The sequence below is a fragment of the Megalops cyprinoides genome, chromosome 1, assembly GCF_013368585.1.
Source record: "Megalops cyprinoides isolate fMegCyp1 chromosome 1, fMegCyp1.pri, whole genome shotgun sequence".
Classification (NCBI taxonomy): Eukaryota; Metazoa; Chordata; class Actinopteri; order Elopiformes; family Megalopidae; genus Megalops; species Megalops cyprinoides.
The window spans coordinates 28524408-28530426 of NC_050583.1; positions in this window are offsets into that span (position 1 = coordinate 28524408).

A 6019-nucleotide genomic window follows, 5' to 3' on the forward strand; every position below is an offset into this window, starting at 1 on the left:
TGTTTGTCTGTGTTGACTTGTCTCTGAGCTGCAGGAAAAACATGTGAGGGCTCTGACATGTACTGTAGCAGAAATGGATCGGAACCCCGCTTCTTCCATAATTTAGTTTTCACACTGCTCTGCAATTACACAGCTTGTGCCAACCCACCCTGCGATGTGCAATTCTAATGGAAGCGTGATCAAACAGAGCTGTGATTCTGAGAGATCGTGCCAGGCTACTGAGGAACTGGATTTGCTCCTCTGTGTTACCACATATCAGGTGTGCATTTTTGTGGTTTGCATCACCTTAGTTGATGGTAGTGAAGCCTAAAGGAGTAACAACGGAATACATGACAATAGCTGAAAAATAACCAGTGCAATGTAGAACAGTTATGTGTCTTTTTTCATTTTTCTGTAACAGCATAGTGTAGTCTTGCTTTTGGAATTCTTCCAAAGGAAAAAAATATACTTTCTTAATATCTGAAGTATTTTTTTGAATACTAATAATGTTACTCTATAGGGAAGGGGAGGATTGGGCCAACAAGCTGCTCAAGCCAGTGTTTTTGTATGATTTCTTTTTCTGTCGCCTGAGAAGTATTTATACTTGACTTAATTGTAGTTCCATCACCACTGATCAACACTCATGAATATGCTGCAGTAATCTGGAGACTCATCAGCATCTTGCTGATTTTATACAGTCACAGAGCAGCGAGTCCTAGAGATTCAAGTGTAGTCACAAGGTTAGCATTTATTTGCATGTAAAATGGCAATTTGCCACAAATGTATTATTTTATAGGGCCAGCACAGCTGTTATCAATGTAATGCTCATGCGTATAAATATGAAATTGAATTGGTTTAATGACAGTAACAGTGATAAATGGCCAGTTAAACATGAAAAACTTCAAAGTAGTGATCCATATAATCAACGCTTGAGGGAGAACATACTAACGCTACAGGGGAATCTGATTTAATTGTGAATGCTATTTCTTTTCCTTTGAACCTATAATGCAACTTATATATGGTATTTTAAAGAACATCACATTTCATTACCTAAAGACTACACATTTTGAAACAGATATCATTGTTGTTATCAGTATTTTTAACCTCCTTGGTGTCCTGCCCTCTCATTTGTAAGTTGCACCAAAACTATTTTTGCTGTACAAAATTATTTTCTTTTTGTTACAAACTAATCCCAAAACAAAATGCTTTTCGGCTCTTTTATACTGAAATTGTGACACAAGATCACAGAGGTAGTCACAGCGATCAATGGCCCCTGTAGTGGATGTCTGAAAGTCAGCTTAGTTGAAACATGGCGTGACAAGCAGCTGTGGAATAAGCCAGAAGGGTGGCCAAGGAGAACAACAGAGATTTGAGTTAGAACAGGATCTGTAATTGGCCCTATGGTGGACTCTAAGGATACCTCCAGCTAGAGCCTCTGCTGCAGAAACCTCCTCTGCTGCAAAAATAGGACAAAACTAACTACACATGAAAAAGCAGTGCAAATATAGCAATGAGATCACAGATGCATGCCTCCATGTACCAAATTACATAAAACTCTGCAGCACACTACAACATATACAATTGCACAAAGAGGAACAAAAGATTATACTTGGGTAGGGGTTTTGGGTACCTTATATGATCATATATAAAACAGACATTTGAAAACATGCCTCACACTCAGAATTGACTTGTTTCATTGTTTTGAAATATTACACTTATTGAACATTATATTGTTTCCTTTATTTCCTTGATCTATACGGCTACATAAGCAAAGGTACATGAGGTGGATATTTATCAGGTAGCCAAAATGCAACACAAAATTTTTTTCATGTGAAAGAGAAATCAATAAACGTAATTAAGAATCATCTTTAATTCTGTAATTCTGTGTTTGTAATTGTCAAATAAGACACTGTTGTTTTAAAAGCAGAATTGTTTAGCAACACAGAGTACATTTTGAATAGTATCTAAAACTACACACATGACTCAAGACTACTTTTACAATACTCGAAGCTGTCTTGTGTTAGTTTTGTATACAGTGACATGAACCCCCCCCCCCCCCCCCCCCCCCCCTTATAAACATTAACTGAGCGTTTGAAAGCTCTCTTGACCCATTTACAAAAGTTGACCACATGTGTGGTCCAGAGTCATTATGTGGGCTGCATATACTTATCTTGCAATTCATCTACAGAAACAGATTGGAGCCTATGTTGTAATGTTAGCTGCTGCTGTTTCATACACTGCAGTTTGTCTCCCTACAGTAAAGAATGGTTTTCTCCTCAGGTCAGCTGTACTATATCAGGCAGCCATTTTTCTCCTCCTAGGCAGCATGTACAATGTGCCCTACAAAGGAGACAGCATCTGTAAGGAGAAAAAGCTCTGCAAAGCCAGCTGAAATGAGCTTGTGTTTTACATCCTTCTCTTCTTAGCCAGTATTCCTCCTTGTGCATTTCACCCTCGTTTAATACTCCTCTGGAGACCGCTCAACAGAGCAGCTGTTAAAGGGAACCAGCATCTATTATTTGACTCGCTTTACAATCACATACAATCAAGCTTCATAAGTAACTAAAAGAACAAGGTAAATCAAATAGTAAATATGTTGGCCACTCTGGTTTTGAGCCTGTAGTATTAAGTCTGTGATTACATACAACATCTGGATGTCTTTTGCATTCTTTGTCAAGATTAGGACACACTTCTGTTGAAACAAGCAAGAGAATAAACCAGGCAAACCAGGTATGATTTGTGCATTCTATCAGAAAAGTGATCACCAAAAAGTTGTAATGCTTAGTATATTCAGTATGGGAAGACCAAGCTTGAAAAACCTTGCAAACAAAATACAAACTACAATACCTTCTGAACTAATACAGAAACAGCAGCCTGTCCCACTTTAGGGACTGTTAACCATCTTCATTCAATTATTACGTTGAATTGGTTGAAAGTTTCTCCAAATATACTCAATGTCTGTAACCTTTTACATACAGTAATGGACTGTAATATAAATACATTTGTTGTATGCTCAGAACCACAGCTTATTTGAAGCCCTGCTCTGTGTGATTTAATTCATCAAAAGCAGGAAAAGTGGGTGAAAAGCAGCACTGTGTTTGGAAAAGAGTCATGCTACAAAATGCGCTACTTGTTTGGCAGTCCCAGAATGAGTTTACAGGATTTTTTTTAGTAACTACAGTGATTTAATCTCATTTGGATGAAATGTATAGGCAAAACCACAACACATTTTGGAATCCATGTGCAGCTGTGTTTTACTGGAGTAATCTGGAGCTCCCTAGTCAGAGGAGTGCCATGTGTCTCCTAGGACCTGGATCTTCAACCCTCTGGCTCTGAGTCTAAAACCCAAGTTCCAGAAGCAATTGCTACTCCTACTCTTAGGCATGTGACGCAACCATATAATCATAATTCATTACTAATCATAATTCATTGCTTACCACTTCCTTTAGAGTGCATGTTTTCCTTTATATCAGCTATACCTGAGCACAGTGAAATGCAGGCTGGGCTCAGTTGCATGCTGTACCTATTATTCGGTGTGACTAACTGCTTTGAAGATGGATTGATCTCTTGTGTGTTGCACAGCAGGTTGCCATAAAATATTTGACTTCACACAGCTGTAGCCCATCGTCATGTTGTGTTATTAATATTTTTAAAATCTAAAATCAATAATAGTTGCATGGCTAGATAGGTTTTGCAATTTCACTTTTAAGAAATATTTAGTCTTACATTTTGCCTTACTTATTATAACTGACCACCAGCAATATAACAAAAGTACAGCAAATGCATGCTTAGCTATGTTCTTTAAAAATACACTGTGTAACCCATTGCTTTCGATTTATTTCGAGATACATGAAGAAATATGCAGCTAGTTAGTTAGCTACTCACACTTCTATGAAGATAACAATCCAGGGGCACTTTGCCATTTTGCATAGCACAATGCATGCATTTTTTAGTTGCCAAATGTATTTAAATACATAGTGAGAAACATGCAATTGCACGAAGTTACTTGAAAAACATTGTTCTGTAGTATAGAATGGACACTTGGTGAACTTGGTGAAATGGCAAATAATGAATTTGTATGGTGGGCCGAGAGACAGTAAACCTCTGTTTGCTGGAACATTCCTGGGCCAGCTATCGCCTTGGAAAAAAAAAAAAACATGATGGAAGTACAATCCACCATCTGGAACTGTACCAAGTCCTCATGCTACGCCTTTCTTCTGGCTCAGAGTGGCCAGTGAGATCACAGTAAGACAGAAGCACATTACTGGCACTGTTAATAGCTGTTAAAGTTGTTAATAGTTAAAATGTGCTATAATCAATAAGTCATGCGGCTGCTGCTGTTGCTATTGTTTTAAATGAAAAAAAAAAATCCATTAAATTTTCCCTTGCTATTTATTTTCCAGAAAAAATGACCAACTCTCTTACTGAGTGCCATAACATTATCTAATTTTCTTCCCTGAGAATTCAGTGACTCTAACATTCTGTAACCTTCCTGAGTGTGCAGGCCCACACATATGCAAAACTGCTGTGATCAGTATCAGGAATGGCAGGTGTGCTGCCAGCTTGACCAGCAGGGAACGATGCTCCCAGGACAAGCTGTTCCAGTCAAACTGGTGGCCTTTAGGGGAGCTGAAGTGAAACAAGGACACCTAAACCTGTTATCCTGTCTGCATAAACTCTACAGCTGATGGTGGCATCTGCCCTGGCTCACTATATCTACTGCTGTCTAACTTGCATGCATTACTTCCCAGCGAACCAGCCACATTTTGCAGTATTCTAGAGGGATGCCACTAGATTATATGTAGAGGTCTTGAGGGTCATTGTCCATTCAGAATAATCCTGTAATATAAATTGGAATGGCTGTCTCTACCATTCCACTAAAGCAGAGATGGACCCAGCATCGCCCGAACGTCCAGCGGGTGAGTGTGTGAATAAAATGTCAAAGAATTGTGTCGATAGAAAAGACAGGAAGATGACAGAAGAGGTGCTCATTAATAAGTGACTCAATGTGAAAAGAGGCTCTTACAGTGAGGAGGAGAGCGAATTAATAGCTTTCACTGGCATCCTGAGAGACATCCTGTCATTGACACTGGCATTTGTCACTAAGCAGGTGTCTTGGAAAAGGACCAAAATGAGCTCATCAGAAACTGTTACGGTGTTCGTGTCAGAAAGCCTTTAGTGTCTCACACCATTAAAATCTCTAGCACCAGTTTCAAAGCTGCTGCCTTGCAACCCTCACGGGTTTCAAACAGGTTAGATGCGCAATGCTTTCTATTGTTATCTCCACGCTGGATCTCAGTTAAACACAGGTACCCCCTGCCCACTCCCCAAACATCTGCTTCTTGTAACAATCTGGTCTCCTAAGGAGGTACAACAGAAATGGACTAATCAAGGCTTAATACTAGTTGGTATATCCATTGGCTCCCTGAACCCCAGATACTCCTGTTATTTAGTGCCATCCTAAAATGTTCTTTTTTTTAACTTGTTATGGTTATTTAAGGTTGTGGTGACTTCCATTAAAATTTTATAGAGATAGACTCCATCCCTGATTCAATCTCTCAAGTTTCTTTACACAATCATACACATTATTGCTGCATGAATACTCTAGTGTATACATCACACCGCCACATGTGTAATTGGGTCTACAACTTTAACATGGGTAGTTTTAGGAAATAGGTGAGCTATTTGCATTTGGCTGTAAATAACAGAAATATGCCACTTAATCCATCAATGCAGTGCTTTAGAAATTAGACTATAGGTTTTTTAATTGGTTATAATTTTTAAATGTTATTATTTATTTCGGTTATTTTTTGTGCTGCAAGATTTTCCTGAATTACAGTTCAAACCAAATCCAGTTGTTTTTTTGTTTTTTTGGTCTTTTTTGGTAAGGATGAAAAAAGAACTTATGGTCCAAACTCTACACAGTCATTGATTTAGTACTCTGAGTTATTACAGCCAGATTCTGTTCAAACATAGGGAAAGACTTGAGCACATATGCAGGGTTAATGTATGTTGGACATAATCTGAGTCTCAAATGTTT